The 22,545-nt window shown below is 40.6% G+C and overlaps 1 protein-coding gene across 1 annotated transcript in view; it reads left to right on the plus strand.

Moving 5' to 3' along the window:
* Positions 1–22,545, plus strand: part of cep85l (centrosomal protein 85, like) — a 79,326-nt gene that overhangs the window by 27,699 nt on the left and 29,082 nt on the right. The gene's annotated exons all lie outside the window — the stretch shown is intronic.

A 22,545-nucleotide genomic window follows, 5' to 3' on the forward strand; every position in this document is an offset into this window, starting at 1 on the left:
ATAAACAAATAATGCGCTTGTCACATTTGACCCACCCCCCCCATCCAGTATGTTTCGCTGAAGGGTTTTTGTTTAAAACATTTAGCAGTCGCTCCTAAATGCTATTCCCCACTATAAGCTTTGTGAATTTGTCAATGTACTTTTATATATTACTCAAAATACAATTTTAAAATTATAATCATTTTACGACTTTCAACTCATTTTATTCACACTTTAAATAGAACATTATATATATTAATAGTAATGTTTGCAATTTGTATATTGTCTTCCATGTCAGGAGGATGTCAGCATGTCTCAAAGTGCTTCACAAAATTTACTGTGAAGTGTGGTGACTGTCTACCGTGTATGTAAGCAAATAAATGCTGAACAGTGGCAAATCCATGAAAACTCAATGAAAAGGGGACAACTTCCATGTTGGAGTGTGTGTGTTGGGAGGGTGAGGCAGATAGTATCAAGCCTGTAAGGCATGTTGCTGCCCTAGTCCCGGATGTATTCTGCCAGTTTCTATATTGTTATCTAAATTCGTTCTTAAAATGAAGTGAAATATCAATAACTGCCAGAAATCTACAATACAATACATTACTGAAGATACATCTATACTTATCAGGCATTGGGAACTATTCGGGTAACATTTGAGGAGTTCAATCAGTTTACACTGGCAGTGGTGTTAATTGTTGCTGCAGTTAATAGTGTTTAGTGTGAATTAACATTTCTGACTTTAAACTAAACCTGCTGTAATATACTTAAATCATGCCTACTGTCATTTCCCTTTCTCCCCGCCTCAATGTCAAACTACACAATGTTTAAGTGCGCTGAGACATTCCCCAGCGTGAAGGGTACTATGTAAATGTAAACTGTTGTTGTTGGATCGCCCACTCCATCTGCCCTCTGAGTGCTTTGATTTCAACCTTGATCAGTTGCTGGGTTTTTTAGACACTTCAAGCATCAAACAAGAGATATTTTAATTTTTTGGGGGGCCGTTAGAGAAAGTGATAAGTTTTATTATTCTTTTAATAGATATTTCCTGGGCTGGATCTTTTGGTGAGTGTCAAATTATGCTCCCCCCAGCTCATAAAATGTGTCATAATGGAGCCCCTGTTATATTTGCGGCAATATGTAATAGTGTAAAATGATCACACCATGAATTTATAATTCTTCATAATTCTTTTTAATTCTCTGAAAATTCAGTCAGCTTTACATTTGCTTGTGGGCCGCTAATGGGATTTCCCCCATTATAATGTTACACACAACACCAACCAGAATTTGACCTCATGAGTGTGATCAATTGTGCAGTGTTTCTTTCAGATTTTTAAATTCATAAATTTACCTAGCAGTCAGAAACAATTCACACTCATTGTTATCTGGGGTTAAGTATAATAATAATAATCCTTGCATTTGATATAGCGCTTTATCACATCTTTGAGATGTCTCAAAGCACTTCAAAGAATATACTGTAAGTGAATTGACTGTATATTTTGTGGGAGAAATGCGGCAGCCAATTGTGCACAAGCAGTTATCAATGTGACCTTCACAATGAATTGTGTAGCCTGTGAACTAATTTTTTCCAAGTGACAAACAAACAAAGATGTCAACTACATCTTTGCTTGAATTTACTGAATTGAACCATTGGGTTTGCAAGCTTTCATTTATAGTAATTGAAAGTAATTTTTATAATGATAAAGGTTAAAAAGACAGTATGCTTGACACTGTAGGGTGTGCTGAAATGATTTATTTACAAGAGGGATTTTTCTACTTCAGATGCCTTCTTACCTCTCTACAACCTTGGCCAGTTGTACCATCTGCGATTGACCTCCTTGACCTTGAGCTATTTCTTAGCTCAAAGTGAAACATGCCACTTTTTTAAAATGAACTCAAGAGGTGAATAATTTCCATGAAAACTCGTGTCTTTTTTTTGTCAAAATGATAGTCTTCATCTAGCTACTTGTCTTGCTACCGGATGCTTTCATTCCCATATTCACCATCAGAATAGTAGGCGATATCCTTATCCTAGCACTGCCTTTCAGAAGCAAGTAATTGCACTCAGCTGCCCCAGAGCCTGCCAAAAGCAACAGAAGATTCCATTGAAATACCATTACTCTGTTCAAGTAGAAATTCTCCCTTAAAACATGAGGTCCATATGACTCCATTCTATAGGCTCTGCCTCTGTCAGTCACTGATATATTGGCCAATTAACCCGCATTGTGCCTGTACAGTTTGAGAAATTGCTTTCATATCTCTAACTGAGGACGCTCTTTACTACCCTTTAGAGGTTTTCAACAAATGAATCACTAACATTGTTTGTATTGAAATGTTACTTGGTTACGGCTAAGGTGCTCTTTGCTAAAGCTTTTCTTGGAAACCTTACAGAATAACAAGTATGCAGTAGACAATTTAAATTGCAAGCTGGTGATCATTCTCTTGGGAATTAACGCCATGTGTTCATGCCTCTTGCAGCGAAAAATGGGGGGAAAAAAAGCAGTAACGGAATGAGGAGAATCCAAGTGGGCTTTTGAGTTGTCCATATCACTGAGGTGACACTACACCAGACTTGACTTGTGTACATTCTTAAAGAGATTAGATCTCATCAGACATTGCTCCTGAAGGCCAATACAATCTTTCTGATTAATGGGTCTGTCTGGAGCATAAAAACCCATGCAGATGCCTAAATATAGTGCACCAAATAGAAGTTTACTCACTTGGCTTGTAAGCTTTGCTGCACCTAAGTAAGACCCATGGCACCACAGAAGCAAAGATTTTGAAAGTAGTTGGTACTGTATTCTTTGGAAAGGAATTTCGTATTGACTAATCAAGGGCAGAATTGAAGGTTATACACATTTTAAGAGTGATTCTCAACATGCCAGTAAATGTGTGAAGTTTAGAGGGTGAGGAAGTAACATTCTGAGCTGCTCTCCACAAAGGTCTGGGGAATGACTGTTCTTATGAAGAATTGGCCCACAGATGATGATGTATACTGTGGAACACTTTAGGAATGAAAAGTATATTCGCTGTGGTATCTAGAACCAAACTGTGGAACTCTGCTTCAATCTCTTTGCATTGCCCCCTTGACTTCAGATCACCACCATACCACAAGTTACCTTCCCTTTCTCCCCAGCTCGGGATCGAACTACACCATTGTTAAGCGCCCCAAGGGGATATCCCATGTGAAGGGGACTATATAAATGCAAGTTGTTGTTAAGTCAAGGGAGACTTTCATATGGGGAATGTTCACATCTGCCTGTCTTTAGGAATAGATGCAAAAATGTGATCTTTCAAAAAAGATTTGATATCACAAATAATAACTAGTGGATCCGTCATGAATGTTTCTAATGTATTTTTCTGATGTATCAATGTTCCAGTATAAATAATACCCTCTTTCTCAACAACACCCCTGGTCTTCGGCACAATGGTTTGGGCTAGTGTTGATCACCATTGCACTTGTTGTTTATGATTGTTTTAATGCGGCTAAAACAAGTACACTGGCTTGATGTATTCCGCGAGGCAGCACTCAAACTTTGACTCTGGGTGAAGAAAATGAATCAGGCCTCACTATCATTGAACAGCAATCTAACATGGTGCTGCATTTTTTTCATGAGAGGCTTTACACCAAAGCATTCTATTGAAGTTGAGGGGGAGGGTGTTTACTCTCACCTTCAAATATGTCGATAGATATAGATGGTTGCAATGATCATAATGTTTTACATTTGATAAATTGGTAATATGCATAGCGATTCCCCCTCCCTAAAGTATCACTTACTCTTTCCATGCCTTAGTATATTCAGCAGAATATTTACATGTGCAGTATCTGTTTATTGACTAACAAAACAGTTTAGATATTGTATTTAGGCTGCCAAAATTCACAAGCTTGCATTTCAGGCATTTATTTTATAGGCTCCTGGGACTGGATTGGAGCCTTTAGCTTTCTCAACAGTACTTACTCTTTTATCTAATGTGCACTGACTCCATTTACAATGATTGATAAAAGTAAAGCAAATAACAGGAGATGGATAGACATAGCAACAACTTGCACTTAAATAGCGCCATCCACGCAGGGCAGCGACTCAGAGCACTTAACAGTGGCAGAGCCTGACTCCGAGCCGGCGGGGTAAGCATGATCGAAAAGGAAAGTTTTCAAACGGGACTTGAAAAAGGGGAGAAAGGGGGCAAGGCAGAAGGATTGAGGGAGAGATAGGAATGCTGCTGAGATACAGGACTAGAAGGAGGATGATAATAGCATTAGAAAGTAATTACAATAATATACATGAAAGGACTTACAATAATAATAATCCTTGCATTTGATATAGCGCCTTATCATGTCTTTGAGACTCTCAAAGCGCTTCACAGAATACACAATAAAGTGAATTGACTATATATTTTGTAAGCGAAATGCGGCAGCCAATTGTGCACAGCAGTGTCCCACAAACAGTTGTGGATTGTGTGACCAAATTATTATCATTTTTGGAGGGATTATTACCCCCGGAAAGCACTCCGCCAATCAATCAAGGGTTCCTACTTACTGATAGGTGAGGAGAGGTGTGTGGAGTAAGGAACATTTCGCCTTGCCCAGAAATCGAACACAGGTCCTCTCGCTTGCGAGGTGTGAGCTCTAACCACTGAGCTACATTATTTTCAGTAGTTTTAAAAACATTTTGCTATGGTAAAGGAATGATTCAGGATAAGTCATTTCAATAGACTCAAGTATCTGTGTGAAAGGTACCACAATAGTACACTACAAGATTATATTTTATATAATGCATTTCCCATTAGGAGGGCACCCCAAGTTGTTTCACAGTTCTGGCTGGGCACCAAAGCCAGTGATAGGAGCTGAATGGGGTGGGAAGGGGAAAAATGACTTATAGCTCAGTTAAAGAGGTAGGTCTTGAAACCGAACTTGAATGGGGGGAGGGAGGGAGTGAGGAGGAGGGATACAAGATGGAGTTTCATAGAGAGAGGACAGAAAGGCTGAAAGCCCGACTGCCAATGGTGGGCTGGGTAGAGTGGGAGAACATGAAGCAGGCTGGTGTCTATTGATTGAAGGGAGAGGCCAGGTTGGTAGTGTTTGAGGAGAACGAAGAGGTGGGGTAACACCGTGGATAGAGTTAAAGGTGAGGATGAGGATCTTGGGATGAAGGGTTATAGTCATGTGAAGTCTGGCGCAGGAGGGGATATGAACTGCACGGTTTTGGATAGTCTGCAGCTTATGTAGGGAACAGCTGTGGATTATGGCGAGCAAAGTGATACATGTATGGATCAGTGTCTTGGGGCCTGAGGGGAGAAGCAGGCAATATTTTGGAGGTGGGGAAAAGCTGAGCGGGTCAGAGCACAGTTATGAGTTTAAAGACAGTTGGGACTTTGAGCCCAACTATTCAGATGAAGTTGTGTGGCGGAGGATAGAGGTTCACATTCCGCAGAGCTCTCTTAAGCGCTTTGGGACGTTACCCTGCATGAGGGGCACTATATAAGTGCAAGTTGTTGTTTTCATAAGCGCTTTGAAACATCCTCCCAATGTTAAAGATGTTATATAAATGTAAATTCTATTGCATTGTGTTGTATCTTTAGCTATTATCAAGCTGAACATTTCAACAAAGTGTTAATTAATGTTCATGTTCACTAACACATCCTAATTTGCAATTTTGCCATTTTCACCCCTCTACTGCACAATGTTAATAAGCTGCATAGAAATTTATGGCACAGAAGGAGGCCATTTGGCTCACTGAGTCTGCACCGACTCTCAGGGAAATTGGTTGAGCATGAGCTTCTCTCTCCTGGCCTGTTACTTCACTGGACATACTGGTTACTGCCATGTAATACATTCTAGTCTATGTGTTTTCCTGCACATAACAGTATCCTTTCAAAATAGCTTCCACCCATTCCACCATTTAGTGTTGTTATTGTTGGATTGTTGTAAGCATTCAAGCTCGTAGGTTACAAGGTCATTCCAAAGTATGTTGCGGCACTCCAGTTATCATGTGAGTGCAACCTCAGGATATGTCTTCAAAAAGAATCTTAATTGCTTAGTCTAGGTGAACGCTTTACGGAGCTGAGGAGTGAAGTGAGAAAGAAATAAAGAAAGAAATAAAAGAAGGAAAGAAAGAAACAGAGAGAGAGAGAAAGAGGAATTTGTTTTTCTTCTCACCAACATTAATCTCGGAGTATTAAATACTGCTTTCCAATGTTATGAATGTTTTTGTTTTACCGTATCATATCTCCCAGCAATCCTGTGCAGCAATCCCCTGTGTGTGACCAGACCAGAGACCAGATCACACTACCAATTGCCTAAAAAAATATAGATTTTACAAACGATAAAAGTTTTGTAGTATAAATAGATTATTCAGCTGTCAGCTGGTGAATCTGAAAAAATATCCAACATGAGGTAATGACCTGACCTTCAGAACAAGGGCACCCAGGCTCACTGCTCCTGATTTATGTTGAGGTCAGTTGCTCATTGGTTGGTTATAATATTATTCAGTGACAGACAGCTTGAAAACCTTACAAGCTTTTACGAAAAATAAGCACTGGAGAAAAGGAAAATACCCTCATATTTTATTTCTCAGAATCTCTATGACAAGCTCCCAACACAAAATAAAGTATTTATAATACAGCTAGAACATATGTAATACCCATGATATTGTTATAATAATAATAATAATCCTTGCATTTGATATAGCGCTTTTCGACGTCTCAAAGCGCTTCACAGAATATACTGTAAAGTGAATTGACTGTATATTTGTGTGTGAAACATGCCAGCCAATTGCGCATAGCAGTGCCCCACAAACAGTCGTGGATTGAAAATAACCAATTTATTATTGTTTTGTTTTGGAGGGATTATCATTAAGCGAGTGGAGTAAGGAAACTTGCCCAAGGTTTTGCCCTGCCTAGAATAGAACCCAGGTGTCTTGTTTGCAAGGCGAGTGCTCTAACCACTGAGCTACAGGACTTGTTGGCTCTGTAACAAGATTGGAAGCACAACCAAAACTGAACCATGCAGAAATATTTTTTAACTTATTGAGTGCCACACGTTCCAATGCACTTACTGCAAGGGAGAACTTTCACCAGGTCTAGATTTACTAGATTTCTATAGGATTTTTGAGTCTGCAGAATTTGGCTGATTGGATTGTTGAATTAAGTCTTATTTGTGAAGTTGGTTTTCTGTAATTTAAAGTTTACAGTAAACCAGCTTCAAAATTAAGGCTGTATTTAAGAATTTACCAAATGTTGGACACTTTGAAATGCTGTGTTAAGGGAATAATAATAATCCTTGACTTTGATATAACGACTCATCGTGCCATTGAGACGTCTCAAAGTACTTCACAGAATATGTTGTAAAGTGAATTGACTGTATTTTGTGGACGAAACGTGAAAATTAAATACACGCTGATGAAATTTTCCCCACAGCTGCATTTTATGCATTTCTTTGTATTGTCAGGCCAAATTCATCATAATAATATTTGCATTTCATATAATACTTTATTATGTCATTGAAACACTTCAAAGGGCTTCTCAGCTGTATTCTACTATAGTTTGCTGACTAGGTATTTGTAGATAAATATGGCAGCCAGTTTGCACACGTCAATCTCTACCAATTTTATCTGGGGGATTGTCAATCAGGAAATCTTCTCTTTTAAGATCTCATGGAACTATGAAATAGTTCCATGAGATCTTAAACGTCCACTTAAAGATAGACAGGCCCTTGGTTTAACATCTCATCTGAAGTATGGCACCACTGACAGTGCAGTACTCCCCCCTGCACTGAATTGGAGTGTCAGCCTGACATAGGTCTTGAACCCACAACCTTCTGACTTAGAGGTGCTTGTGCTACCAACTAAGCCAGGCTGACAACTCAGACATAGGAGTGAAAATTGTGACCTGAGATGTGTTCATTTTAATATACTCTTGCCCTGTCGATAACTAAAGACATGAACTACTCTGCGGGTATGATTACTCTCTCCCCCCAGCCGCCCCCCCCCCCCAACAACATGGTTAGAACCCCCAAAAACCTTGCAATGGGATTGTGTGATTCTACGTATGTGTGAGAATGCAAGTTAGCAGAGTACTAGCTTTGCTCAGTATTTTGTTGAATTAAGGATACCAGGTTAACTCGGCAAAAAATTCACAGGTACTCAACTTGCCATGCCTTGTAAGCCAAAAGTGCAATTGTGCGTGGAGAATGACTTTGAGCCAAACTATTTTTACTAAAGTTGGGAAGGGGAAACATTACTTATCATTACCGACAGTCTCGACCACATTCAACAACAGTGCGTTAATTATCAGCAGTAATAATTAACATATGAGGCATCATGACTTTCATCTCAATGTTACTATTCAATGTTGCAATGGTTGTCACAATTCACTCATGACTCTCATCCATGATTTATTAAGTTATTCCATCTAGTAAAATTATAAATGGTATTCAATGAGGTTCCATTTATCAGCTGCCTACATAAGTCTACCTGAGAAATTCAAGGCTAGTTTGTGAAATGATTACCATCTACAGAGCTCATCCAGGCATTTTTACAGTTGCAGTTTAGGAACTGCCAAAGCATTTCACACTACTCACTGGCTGGCACCTGAAGCAAGGTTTTTCCAACGGTAGAGCAACTGGTACCTGGAAAGCTTATGAGCCGTGTGCAATGTGGGTGCACGGCACAAGCTGATGGATTTACGTTTCTTAACTACATTATGTTTTTTCCCTACCTCTCTGACCTCTCTCCTCAAAACAGTACCCGTTGCCTTCGTTCCTCCGGGTCTGGCCTCCTCCTCGTCCCTCGAGTCCTCCGCTCCACCCTTGGCGGCCGTGCCTTCAGCCACTATACCCCAAGGCTTTGGAACTGCCTTCCTCACCCCCTTTGTCTCACTCCCTCCCTTCCCATTTTCAAGTCTCTGCTGAAGACCTTTCTTTTCGACTGCGCCTTTGGTCACCTTTCTCCCCCTCCCCCCGGCTCGGTCCCGGGATCCATTACTGTAAAGCGCTCTGAGACGCCGTCCGGTGTAGAGGGCGCTATATAAATCCAAGTTGTTGTTCTTCTTCTTCTCCTTCACAAAGCAGTAGTGAGCTGCTGTCACTAGAATAGCATGACATTATACCAATTGATGTTGCTTTTGAATACCATTGAAGAGTAAAAGAGAGAACACTGACAAACGAATCTGGTTGTGGACACAAGTTCCTGTTAAATAAAGCAAAACTATCTTCAGTTCCACTCATCGTGCTTCTAATGCACAAAATATTAATGTTTTGTTCACTGCAGCGAATCAGTGATGCTCTGTCGAGTGACAGGCTGGTGACTTTTGGACTCTGCAATGCAGAACAAGATGGTCTCATATTAGTAACCTGACTGTCTCTTTTGAGTGTTGTATTATAAAATGATGACCTCATTGATATAGTGACCAATGGCACTGAACACACTCGAGGCTTTTAAGAGCCTTATAAAACCCTTCTTCAGGCAACAAAGTTGTTACCTAGCAACTGTGCAGATCAGTGACACCCTAATAAATGCCAACATCATTCACAGTCTGGTGAGTTCAATGTTCAGGAAGTGAAGCTGAAGATGGAATAAATGGCCTAAATTTTCACACACTCATAAAATCATACACATAACCAAAGGAGAGCCAAAAACTCTGATGTGTCACCTCAAAACTGAAAATCAAAATTACAGCAGATCAGTTTTGAGCTAGGAGCCAGTGCTCGGTTGCGGGGTAATTATCGAAGGTTTCCACAAAGAAAGAGGTATCTTCAAATGTAGGGATTATTATTAGATTATTTTCTGGGCTGAGTGAGTTGTGACAATTTTCCCCCATGCCAGAAAATTATTAAGGCACTTAGGCCTTGGCCTAGTGGCGGTGTCACTGATCTGTACAGTTGCTAGTTAAACCTTAATTGAAATAACAGCTTGAAAACCTCCATCTTTACCTCCTCTGCTCTCACAAAAATAGCTCCCAACATTTCATGTCTCGCTGCTCTGCATCTTCAATATTATAGGAAGAAATAGCCAGAAATGTAAAAGGCTGAAGGATTGTTTAGAGATGGGAGTATCAGAGATCACAGAGACATCTGACAGTGTAATGTGATGGGAGAATGTAGGAGAACTGCCTAATTAGTTTTCTTTGACATCAGGCAGTTTATTGGATTTCATTTCCATGTATTTATTTCCCCGTTCCCAATTCCTTTTTTCAGATTGCTGACAGACAGCTCTGATTGAAGGTGCTGCAGCTGACAGGAGTGTTAATCTACTGGAGTGCTTGTGATTTAGTCACGTATAATAGTTTGGGTTATTTATGTCTAACAGTGTGTCTTCAGCTACTGTACAGAGCATCTAACAGCAACGCATATGTCAGTCTATTTATTATTTACTAGTGCTGGAATATCTCTTTCCTCGTCGTCTGCCAGTGTCTTTGAAAATTTCAAGGGAAATGTGATATGTTATATTGTGTAAGTTATTCTTCTTCATACCAGCTTGGTCAGCTGCTGTTGTAAGCTTTCTGATTCATTAAAACCAGTCTGCCTTTTGAACTTGTCATCAATTTGAGTTAAATATATAACTTCCAGGAGCCTCATCCCCTGGTGAAAGCATGGAGTACCAAACCTATTGTGTACTTTAGCCTGAGGAAGAAACTTTGGCATTGAGAAATGTATGGGAGACGGTTTGCACAATGTCTTAGAATGGCAATTCCTGCCATGTCTGATTAAATTTATTCAGTAGGATATAATCTGATATCCATCCATCTGAAGTAAGCACAACAATGGAATAATTAATTTTAAAAAGAGCAACAGATTAAATGACTTTGGTCCATTCTTGTAAATAACAACAACAACAACAAGATTCCATTTATTGAGCGCCTTTCACGTCGGGAGGACGTCCCAAGGCGCTGTACAGTTGGGTCAGGACCCGAGCAGGGGGGAAATGGTCAGGGTGAGGGGAGGGAAGGGAAGGGAGGGAGCGAGGAGGGGGTAGAGAGTTGAGAGGGGAGCTGAAGGCACGGTCAAAGAGAAAGGTCTTGAGGCCAGCCTTGAAGGAGGAAAGGGAGGAGGCAAGGCGAAGGCACTGGGGGATAGAGTTCCAGAGCCTCGGGGCTGAGAGGCTGAAGGCCCGGCCACCGATGGTAGGGCGGTTGGGGCGGGGGATGTGGAGCAGACCGGAGCCAGAGGAACGGAGGGTACGGGCAGATAGGTAGGGGGATAGTAGGTCGGAGAGGTAGGAGGGAGCAAGGCCGTGAATGGCCTTGTAGGTGAGGATGAGGATCTTGAATTCAAAATAAGTCTTTGACGTCAGCCTTTAATGGTATAATAGTAGTAAACATATACTGGTATGTCACCGACAGTGTCACTCGGTGACAGTTGTATAAGCTTCTCCATTTTCACAGACTACAGCGTAAATGGCTTATTGGCTGTTTGGTATAAATGCCATTGTGAAAGCTGTCAGTGAACAAAGTGACGATATTGACAGCTGTAATCACAATAGGTAAGAATGTCAGATTGTCAATAGCAGCAGCTGCGATAACACTTTCTATAAAAACTCCAGTAACGACAACTGCTAACAAAGCATACATGCCTGCAGTCTTCACAACGACAAGGTTTTGTGCGATCATCTCCAGCTTCTGTATTATCCTGCCAATCATACATAAACATGATCTGAAGTGCAAATGGTGAGGTAAAGTCACACTGACACTTGGTTTAAAGAAAATAAATAGTGATTAGAAATGGAACACCTTGCAAATTGCATTTATATAGCGCCCTTCACGGGGGGCAGAGTCTCGGAGTGCTTAACAGTGATGGAGACTGACTTTATTCAGCTGGGGGGAGAGAGAAGGTGACCGTAAGCATGGTCGAAGAGGAAGGTCTTGATCAAAAAGAGGGGAAGGAGGGGGGATTGAGGTAGAGAATTTGAAAGCTTCAGGGATAGTGGCTGAAAGTGCGGCTGATTATGGTGGAGCATATGGGACAAGGACAAGCAGGAGGCCTGAGCCAGCTGAACGTAAGCAGCAGGTAGAAATTGGGCTGGAGAGGTAGAGAGGTACCAGGGCGTGAAGGGATTTGTAGACGAGTGAGAGGATCTTTGACTTAATACGTTCTGTGATAGGAAGCCAGTGGAGACTGGTGAGGACTGGTGCTATGGGGGTATGGAGTTTAGTGTGAGTGAGAATACGGGCGACGGAGTTCTGAATCTGTTGTAGTTTGTAGTTAGTGGAGCTGGAGAAACTGGTGAGGACGACGTTGGAGTAGTCGAGGCGGGAGGTGACCAAGGCGTGGATAAGTGTTTCAGATGCATTGGGGCGACCAATGTGATGGTGGTGGAGGAAAGCGATTTTGGTTAGGGACCGGATGTGGGGGAGGAAGGACAGCTGGGGGTTGAAACCCATCTCCCCTCTCCAATTTCCTAAAGGCAACTGGGCTGCCTACAGTCTGCAATTATACTGGGGGGTGATGGTGGGGGGCGGGGGGGTGGAGCCTGGAAGAGGGTACTTCTAGCGTGAGCTCATGTAAGGTGAAATAAATGAAATTGCAAGTTCCAATGAATTTCAAAAGCTGACCTCCACTATATGGTTAGAAGTCAATCAGTGACTGGAAACCACATTGTGTATGTCCACTTTAGAGTCTTGTACAGTGTTTTATATTGATTGGGTCTGCTCCAGTTCAGCACACTTTACATCACAGTTCAACTATTTGACTCAATCCAATGATTGAGTTGCTACATGTCAGGCTTATAACTGAAAGTCCAGTTTTGAGTGGGAAGAACATTTTAAAGTGAAAGCATTTGTCAAAATAAAAGTCAATTTTGTTCCACTTGTTTCTGCATCTTACAGAACAAAGATTATTTCAGGTCAATGAGTTTTTACCATTAGGACAGTCAGCTTTAAAACTTGAACAAACATCCCACCCCATATGCTACCCTCTGTTCCATTTTGATCATAGCAAAAGCAGGTCAACCGATATAGTAAAGGTCCATATAATTTATTTTGAATTCACATTAATTTGCATATGAAATTAATATCACAAGTGTTATTCCAGTCAGCTAAAAATGGAACATAGGAAATTAGGAACAGGAGAAGGCCATTTTTACCATCAAGCCCCACTCCATCACAAATCATTCCACTACTTACATACTCTAGCTTTAATTTTTTTCTATTCCCATTTTCCTTCATATTTTTACTCTCCATATTTTTGCATTCCTTAATATTTTTCCTCTCTTAGTATCCGTCCATCTCTTGTTTAAATTCTTCAAACAATTTCTCGTCTTAAGGCTTTCTGAAGCAGTGCATTCTAGATCCTTATTACTCTTCTCATTACTTTGTTCTCATCTCAATCCTAACACTTTGGCCCCAATCTTAGGTCATGTACTTTTGTAACTGATGGAGCCACAGAGGAAAAAANTATTAACTGCTTATTTTTGTAAATTTTTGGTAATCATGAACGCGAGGATAAAATCGCCACTCAGGCTCCTCAACTTCAGAGAATACATCCCCAACATACTCAGCCCTTCACAGTAGTTTACCTTCCCCCTTCTCTTCTATCATCCTTGCGTAACATGTAAAAATGAATAACATGAATCTTGTGATATTGAAAAATGCTAGCATTTTTTCAAAAGGAAATGAACAATTGGTGATGAACAAGGTAAATTGGCACCTGCAAATTTGATCACATAGTTGTGCAGGTCATAGATTTCCGATCACCTAAATTATATTTTCTAGCACTTTGCAGGTGGGTAAAAAAAGATCCTCTAGATAAGAAAAGATCCTTTAACTGTTCTGTATGACATGATGGTAGCTTGTTTCCTACTTGTTGATATAATACCAGCGTGCTAATGCAAACCTGCCAAATACATTTGGTTATTTTTGTGTTGCTGCACACAGAATCTAGCTTTGCATTAACACAGGTACACACACAAACACACACTACTGAGCTCTATGAACTGGGTCACATTGCAGATAATTGTTCTAAAGGATCTTTTGTCATTTCAGGATCCACACGTTGAGCAAAGTGCTGCCTGTGGATAGAGTTTCCTGAGAGTTTACAATGCAATGCATATTTTCTACAGTGCAATGAAAAACTGCTCACCTCCTACCATGATTGTGGGGAATAAGCATGGGGCCTGTTTGTAAGGCAGTTATTTTTGAACAGAATAACACGATTTCTGGGAAGCTGATGTTTAGTGCTTGTGGTCTGCAATTGGGATTGAAGTCAAGAATGACTGAAGCAAAGAAAGATTTGAAGCAGGCTTACAACTACAGTGCTGCGAGGTTTTTTTGTCTTGTGTTTGCTTTAGTGTTTGGGTCCTTTTTTAAAAATAACCAATTTACAAACAAGAGCTAGAAAAGGGCCCTCTGGATGTAAACATTGTGCAATGCAGGAACCATGTGTATGTCACTCCATCTCATGAGACTTCATGATTTCGGGTCAAAGATTTGTGAGTTAGTGTGATTTATATGGGGATTTCTGCAGAAGACTCAATTGATGTGAGACACCAGTACCACTTTACTTTGAGAAGTTTTTTTTTAACTCCATTATTTTCATGAAATGGCCTTTTGTCATCGGCACATGGTCTAGCTTCGTCATTGTTAAGCACTTACTTAACTCATGTGAAGTGTGCTATATAATTGTGAGTTGTTGTTGTTTTGAGCACCTTCAAGTGTTTGGACAGTATTTATACCAGAAGGATTGGATGACATCATACAATAATAATAGTAATCCTTGCAATTGATATAGCCCTTTTAACATCAGGAGAGCTTCACATTATTCACTGTAAAGTGTAATGACTGTATTTTGTGTGTGGACCAGCAGCCATTTTACACATAGCAGCGTTCCACAAACCCCCATGAAGTCAATATTCATGGAGGCAACACGCTCAAATGATATTTTCAGTGTCATTTATACCCGATGGTTACGTGTCTACAGTGAAACACTAATACGTTTCCTCCCTTTTTTTCCCACAAAGACTGTGATCTTTTAACTCAGCTCCTAAAATGATTGATTTGGTGATTGCTATAAACCTGGACTTCTGACAATATCATAGATTAAACAAAATTATTCTGAAATTGAGCAGATATAGACAAAAAAATGAAGAAATGTGAAGCAGAATTATTGGAATGGTTTGCTTCTGGAAAGTATATTACTAGGACATTTTAATGATATTGGGGGGAATGTGCTATGTGCTGTGATTATTATCCCCTCATGCAACATATAATAATAATTCTGGCATTTGATATAGCAACTTATCACAACTTTGAGAATTCTCAAAGCACTTCACAGAATATACTGCGAAGTGAATTGACTGTGAATTGATTGTGTATTTTGTGGGTGAAATGCGGTGTGCAACAATACTCATACAATATGCAACAATACTCAGAAATTGAAGAGATTATTGCTAATTCTTTTTTGCTAATTCTAAGGCATATTAAAATATGTTACACGTGTGTATTGCTTTAGGCCACACCACACACAGTAGATCAGTCACCTATTGCATTTGTTAAGTCATTAATCGAAGCTCTATCGTGTTGGAGTGTCAGTATTAGCTTTGTGTCATGGCCGGGCACTAAACTGGGAATTGTCATTTTAAATGCACCTGTCTCTTCTGTGACTCCATTGTTATTTGCAATGTTTGCATTGCGGCCCTTTGCCCCTGATTTTCACTGGTTAGTTCTGGGCAAGAGCAAATAACAGAGCCTGAGAGAAGTGCTGAAAGCTTTAGGTCCACAAAACGGTGGCATGAAAGCCTTCGAAGATAAGATTAGTGGAATCGGCAGAGATTAAGCCTGCAAATTGACATGCAAAGAATGATAGATGAGTTAAGTGGCAGAGCCAAATTAAGGTGAGATAAGAAAGTTTAAAAATGTCAAAGCCTAGGATTTTGAAGAACACAAAGATATATCCAAATCACTTGTTGAATGAGTTATTTAAGGCAGAAATCATCTATTTTAGCCAGCTGAGTTGAAGCTTCAAAAGTAATAGTATTATCCATTTATAACATAATAAAGTAAAGCTGCATTTAATAACTCAGGAAAACCAAATTGCTATCTTCAAAGTTTTTGGAAGCATCTTGTACTTATTAAACTCTATGTCAAATAGTGTCTAGAAACGATAGAATGAAAAGCATGATTCCATACTAGGGTTGAATAAGCATACAAATACAGACTTCAGTCACAGATCTTACAAGGGCCAAAGGTCAACAAAACCTCCTGCAGTGTAGATTCAGTTATGTCCTGTTTATACTGTCATTTGTAAACCAAAGTGCTTCCAAATGACAGTGCAAGTTGGTTTACAGTTAATAGAGTAAACTTCACACAGTGGCCCAGGAATAGATGGATCCACTCAGAACTGCAGTGATTAACAATCCAGTTAGGTGGATTCATTCCAAAAATGTCTTTGTCCTGGATCCTCCAAACACAGGCAGCCTAAGCCACCATAACCTACAGCTACACACTACAATATAAAGGTACAAATGCGAGGTTCTTAATAGATGGAATCACATCAAATTTGTTAAGAAATGGAATGCTTGTATTTGATATTTGTACAAGAAGTTTGTACTAGATATTTGTACAAGATAGGCAGGTTGTTGGGAAAAGGGAAAAGTCTTCCCTTTCCTCTCTGGTCTTTGTTTTTTCTTTCTAAAACTGGCTCTAAGACTAATATGAACTTATTGCTGATGATACGTCCCAAAGGCTACATTATATAAATGATCACCTCTGAAGGGAATTTTCAGGGAGTTCAAGTCTGAGAACAAAGAGAAAATGCAGGTAATAATCAAAACAGGCCTACACCTCACAAAGATCAGTAAGGATATTGATCTGGTAAATGTAAAATTATGGTAATTCCCACTCACGACCAACATTGTGTAACTGGAGCTATTTCTCACTCAGTACCAATAGAATTGTAGAATGCATTGTATGATACACTAGAGACTATTGTCTCTAGAACAAAAATGATGTGGATTCAAGACTCAAGTCAGGATTTCAGTGCATAGTCTTCGCTTGACTATCCAGTGCAGTACTGGGGAAGCACTATTATTGGATGTGCTGTCCTTTGGAGGAAAATATAAAAAGACAGTGTTCTGTGCCTGTTTTTGGCGGACTTAAAAAATGTCATGATCTTGTTTCAATAGAGAAGGGAGTTTCTCTGTTTTCCTGGCCAACAAGTATCTAGACAAGTATCACTACCTCACCCCTCACGCTGCTGAAACCCTGGTCCACGCCTTTGTCACCTCAAGGCTGGACAATGGGAACTCTCTCCTCGCCGGCCTTCCCGCCACCTCCCTCCACAAGCTGCAGGTCATTCAGAACTCTGCAGCTCGTGTACTGTCCCGCACCAGGCTTCGGGACCACATCACTCCCACCCTCGCTCACCTCCACTGGCTCCCCATCCCCCAGAGGATTGATTTCAAGATCCTCATCCTCACCTATAAGGCCATCCACGGCCTTGCTCCCTCCTACCTCTCCGACCTACTATCCCCCTACCTACCTGCCCGTACCCTCCGTTCCTCCGGCTCCGGTCTGCTCCACGTCCCCCGCCCCAATCGCCCTACCATCGGTGGTTGGGCCTTCAGCCTCTCAGCCCCCAGGCTCTGGAACTCCACCCCCCAGTGCCTTCGCCTTGCTTCCTCCCTCTCCTCCTTCAAGGCCGGTCTCAAAAGCTTTCTCTTTGACCGAGCCTTCAGCTCCCCTCTCGACTCTCTTCCCCCTCCTCGCTCCCTCCCTTCCCTCCCCTCACCCTGACCATTTCCCCCCTCCTCGCTCCCTCCCTTCCCTCCCCTCACCCTGACCATTTCCCCCTGCTCGGGTCCTGACCCAACTGTGCAGCGCCTTGGGACGTCCTCCTCACCTGAAAGGCGCTTTATAAATGGAATCTTGTTGTTGTTATCTTGTTGAAGATAAATCTATCGATTTGCTGTTTTGCGATCTTGCTGGAACAAAGGTTGATGCATTTGCCTGCAAAACAGTCACCACACTTGACTATAATGAATTGAGATGTTTAAACTTGGAGACCTATCAGCATGCTTGGGACCATAAAAAGTTATTTCTTTCCCTATTTTGAACATTGCATTGTGATGAAAGTGCTGCACAACTCCAAGGAAAATGATTACATCACACATTGGATTTCTACCCCACTGTGTACTGTTGTAGAGGATGCAGAGCTGATTGCAACGATAATAGGGTGAAGTGACCTTGGATGAAAGTTCCGTTGCAGTGACACTTAAGTACAGCAATCTCTTGTCATATTCACATTATTGTTCTCTAATACGTTTGGAAACATTTTCAAGTGTTGAAAACAGATGACTAAAGCTTTACAGGCCGTCGTTTTATGTGTCCCTTTGAACCATAAATAGAAAAAAAGAATGAAGGTTGAACTCTTGCTGGTTGAACTCGTAATGGGATATTGCTTCCGTGAATCACATTCAGAATGGATGGATTAGAAATGATTCCAAGCAGATCCTGACAGTACGTTTTGTAACAGTGACTTTATACTACAGTATCCCAAATTCAGGTTCCATTATCTCAAAGCACATTACCTTACATATTTTACAGAAAGCTTGCATTGAAGACTTGTTCACCTGTCAGCTTGCACAGATGGGAGTTTCAGCTTCCATTTTCCCAGTGTGAGTGGAACACTATTAATAAGATGGCTTTTGTGTTTCCTGATTTTCAAATAGCAGGCTGGTCCTCATTATTCCAGTGCACTGCTGATGACAGCACATTATCAGGACCTGGAAGGCAGACATGGGGGCAGGCAGTTCATCCCACTCAGCTTCTGTTAACTCTGCAAGCCAAAGCTCTAATGGGTAAGGTAGTCCTAGCTGGACAAGCAGCGTGAAAGCTTGCCAGATAGCAATATCAATAGCAAGCTGTGTGGTTTTAGCTGGTTAGACTCCAGCAGTATCCCAACGCTCACTCTGACGTCCCCAACCTTGGATTGTGCCAACTGCGTCTAATACTCTCCTGATTTAAGTAAGCAGGATGGATTCTTCTAGGGAGAAAGTGTGCATTTAATTCCAATAAACTTTCCACGTACAGGTGGAATGCATGGAACTCTCAGTTTGGTTTGGATACTCTTAGCATGGTAATGGGTTTGCGCATGTGTAGACACCTGGCTGACCAAACAAACAACAAAATTGATGGGTCCTAAATGTTTTTTGGAGAGAATCTTGTAGATTGGACAGATAAATCTGATACATAAACAACATTTTATGGATAGTCCTTGAACTGCAATCCTAAACAGGCAGTACTGTTAACTGCATCATGTTGTGTCATGTATCCAATACATAAACCTTTCACTCAGCTACAGCTCGTGTCTTCCCCATTGATACTAGCCATGCTGAATGTGGGGCCCAAATGAAAGCTTTATTTAAGCTCTGTGCGCAGTCCAGGTCTGTCAGGCTATGTGCTATTTTTTCACACAACCTGGCACATGTTCTGGACTGAATATGTGCACGTAATGCTGTCTATTGTTTGTATGACAGCCAGAACATCAGAAAGCTTTAGCTTTTTTCCAGTGGCTGGTATCCTTTACAGCATACTGGAGGATTGCCAGGCTCTAAAAATCAAGCACAAAGCCTAGTGGGAAATAAGTTTTGTGTATTGGATCCACTGGACACCCCCACACTAAGGTTAATGGACTGTAAAACGGGTGGGATGACAACAGCAGATGTTTCCATTCATGGCTGAAATTATTTGACCTATTGTTCCTCTGGGGTTAGCTAGTCCTAAAGGAAGGTTTTGCACCCATGAGAAACAAAGTGCAAAAATAGCTTATGTGACGCATTTCCGTAATGTGAGAAACAAAAGCTCCACTAGTGAAATGAGACTATTTGGCTTCAACCACCATCATGAAATGCCAACAAAATACAATGTGTTGGAAACATTTTAACGCCATGCTATGAGTGAGTCATGTATGTTTGTGTCAGATAAATCATTTCATAGAACAATGTTTTTCTCAACAGACTGCAAAAATAAAAACAATAGAAAAGGGTTATTTCATTTATTTCCACCTTCCCTTTCACCCCACTCCCATTTTGGGCTCTCGTTTCCTGCCTCAGTCAACCTTGCTTCTTTCTTCTTCCACAAAGACAGTAAGATCTGGGCTGCTCATTTTGCCAAAACTTGTGTAAGTGCCAGACTGTCATAAAATGACAGAAGTGTAGTTGTGCAAGGCAGGATTCATACTTCTAATTATTTCTTCTTCCTTCTTTTCACTCACAAAACACACAATCATTTCACTTTACAATATATTCTGTGAAACACTTTGAGACATCTCAACAACATGATCAAATACAAGGGTTATAATTATAATTATAATCTTATAATTATAATCTTCTCATGTTCTCCCTTCCCTAAAAAGAGAGCACTGAATGAAAAAGTGAAGATTAAAATGTTCATTATTAGACAGGTAGATCATTGAGTGACAAATTAGGGAGTACTTGAACAATAGGCTAAGCGATAAGCAGCTCTTTGTCCTAACCTTTAAATTCCTCTGTGGTCTTGCCCCACCCTACCTCGGTGGCTTCCTCAAATCCTGCTAACCTGGCCATTCCCTCTGCTTAATGGGCACCGGCCTGCTTCATGTCCCCTGTCCCTCAATTTTTGGGCTTTCTGCCACCACTCTTTGGAATTCCATTGCGGAGCCCCTTTGAGTCGCCTCTTCCCTCTTCTCCTTTAGGGTCTGCCTTAAGACCTTCCTCTTTAATCTTGCTTTTGGTCATCTTTGCCCTCCTCAGCCCCATCTTCTGGCACCCCATCCCAGGCTCCGGTGCAAACCTTGAGTTGCTCAGTGTCTTGGGATATAACCCAATGTGAAAGATGCTATATAAATGTAACTTTGTATTGTATGTCAGCTTGCTGCAGTGGAAGCACTCTCACCTCTGAGGCAGAAGGTTGTAGGTTTCAAGCTCCAAGTGGGTCTTAAAATCACATAGTCTAAGCTGACATTCCAATGCAGTGGGGGGGTATTGCATTGTTGGAGGTGCCATACTTTGGATGATAGGTTAAACCGCGGTCTCGTCCGCCTGTTTAGTTTGATGTTAAAGTTCCCCTGGCACTATTCTAAAAGAGAAAGGCGACTTTTCCAGTGGCCAACAATTCCCCAAATAAAACTGGCCACTCACTCCAGGGCTGTTTGTGGGATATTAATGTGTGCCACTGGATGCTGTGTTTTATCCACAAAATACACAGCCAAATCCATTTTACTGTGTATACTATGAAGTGTTTTGAGACATTGAGATGCCATGATAAATGCAATTATTATTGTAAATGGCTGATGTTTGAATCTAGTGATATTGCAAAAGTCTCTAAACAACATGCAGGCTGCTGAACTGTAATGCTGAGTTATGGCCCATTGAGAGAGAATTGATTCAGACCAGTAGTTGAGAGTACAGTATTTGTATCCATTACAGAGTACATGTTATGTTGGATTTCTGCGACACAGGAAGGCCTATAGGATCTGAATCCCCACTATCACCAACACTGCCTGGAATTCTCTGTGGACCACTGAAATTCTGGACAATACCTTCAATTAAATACATTGAGGAATGCAAAGAAAACATATTCAAGGTTTCCCAATCCTCAGACACATCAACTCTGGTGAATTTCCCCTTCATGATCAATATTGAATATTTATGGCTGCACTTTTGGCAATCATATGTGATAATAATATCACATGCCTCAATTTTGACCCCGAGTGAAACATTGAAGTTTGTGCTGGAGATTTTCCCAGACCTTGACCCACCCCATATTTTTATGGTTGATTTCAAAATTAGTAAAATGTAAAGGTCAAAGACTCATAACTTTCATTTATAAAGTGTCCAGGAAGGGGTCAAGGATGGAGCTTTGAGGTACATTGCACCACTCACAAATAGGTGCAATAATTGCTTAAGGCTGAGGAATATAGAGTTAAGGTCCTCTCTAATCACCATCTCTGAGGCATCAGTGGATGCCATTGCTTTATGGTATATTGGATTAAAACAAATTGATGTTTACAAACTTTCAGATTCAACTTGAAACCATCTCACAGTTGTCTCTACGCCCAGATTCCAGTGCAATTTGTTTCTGAATTTATCAAAAATCACACCAAATCTTTTTTTACTTCTCCTTCTCCATCTGCGCCAATTTGAATTCCTTCATTAAGCAGATAGATATATTATTTATCATTGTAATATAGGTAATCTTACATCAATCTACATGGAAATCCAACTGACACTCCTTCTGTTACATGCCCACATAGCTTTGTATCATCATCAAATGTTAGAATATTACTGGAAGTGTTCTCCAAGTCATTTATTAATAGCATGAAAAGCAGGACATCCAGAAGCTTGTCAACACAGTTCCTTTTAGAAATTGATATTCTGGATAAATATTATTCACAGCCTGTTCAAAGATTCTTTTAAATTAAACATCTAAAAATAAAATATAAATAATTTGATTTATTACACAGGAGTGCAGCAGCTATTATGTCTCTCTGTGAGTCACACTACTGTCTGCAGTAGGATAATGTGTATGTACATATCTAGATTGTTACCAACAACACACTGGTCCCTGAATATTATTTTGCCTGAAGACTGATCTTATGCTTTA

The sequence above is a fragment of the Callorhinchus milii genome, unplaced genomic scaffold, assembly GCF_018977255.1.
Source record: "Callorhinchus milii isolate IMCB2004 unplaced genomic scaffold, IMCB_Cmil_1.0 Scaffold3, whole genome shotgun sequence".
In the NCBI taxonomy this organism is placed as follows: Eukaryota; Metazoa; Chordata; class Chondrichthyes; order Chimaeriformes; family Callorhinchidae; genus Callorhinchus; species Callorhinchus milii.